The sequence below is a fragment of the Jaculus jaculus genome, chromosome Y, assembly GCF_020740685.1.
Source record: "Jaculus jaculus isolate mJacJac1 chromosome Y, mJacJac1.mat.Y.cur, whole genome shotgun sequence".
NCBI classification, from domain to species: domain Eukaryota; kingdom Metazoa; phylum Chordata; class Mammalia; order Rodentia; family Dipodidae; genus Jaculus; species Jaculus jaculus.
Genome location: NC_059126.1, coordinates 4,303,729 through 4,304,410, shown reverse-complemented (window position 1 = coordinate 4,304,410; position 682 = coordinate 4,303,729). Strand labels below are relative to the sequence as shown.

Sequence of the window (682 nt, the reverse complement as noted above, 5' to 3'; positions counted from 1 at the left end):
TTTTTTTATTTAAAATGTGAAACACATGAGTAGAAAAGATGGCTTAGTGGTAAAGACATTCATCTGCAAAGCCAAAGAACCGTGGTTTGATTTCCTAGGATACACTTAGGCCAAATGAACGAGCTGGCACATGTATTTGGACTTTGCAGTAGTTGGAGTCCCTGGGATGCTAATTCTCTCTCTCTCTCTTTCTCCTCTTTCTCTTTCAAATGAATAAAAAAAAATAAGTAAAATATGGACCACTTCAAGAGTTTGTTTGCCACTCTTAAACAGGGGCCATGGTGATCTAATCTGTATCATTCCAATTTTAGTAAATTTACCACTTCAACCACCTCATCGTAAATAAAAACTGTCTCTAATTCAACATACACCAAATATCCTACTTACAAAAGTTATGAAGATTAATAATTGTAGGATGTATTGAGGTAATTTTAAGTCCAGGTGGTTAATTCCAGGCACATGAGCAATTATTTGGTTGCATCACATTCAAATTAGGGTCATTTAAAATCTAACTAATGGGCAGAAGAGATGGCTTAGTGGTTAACACACTTGCCTTTGAGACCTGAGTACTCAGGTTCTATTCCCCAGTACCCTCATCAGAGAGGTGTAGAAATTGGTGCATGCATCTGGAGTTTCTTTGGAGTGACTAGAGATGCTGGAGTTCCCATATTATCTTTCCCTC

At 37.4% G+C, this 682-nt stretch overlaps 1 pseudogene; it reads right to left on the bottom strand.

The window, feature by feature from the left end:
* Positions 1 to 228: 228 nt before the first annotated feature.
* LOC123457115 lies at positions 229 to 342 on the bottom strand (annotated as a pseudogene).
* Between the last annotated feature and the right edge of the window lie 340 nt (positions 343 to 682).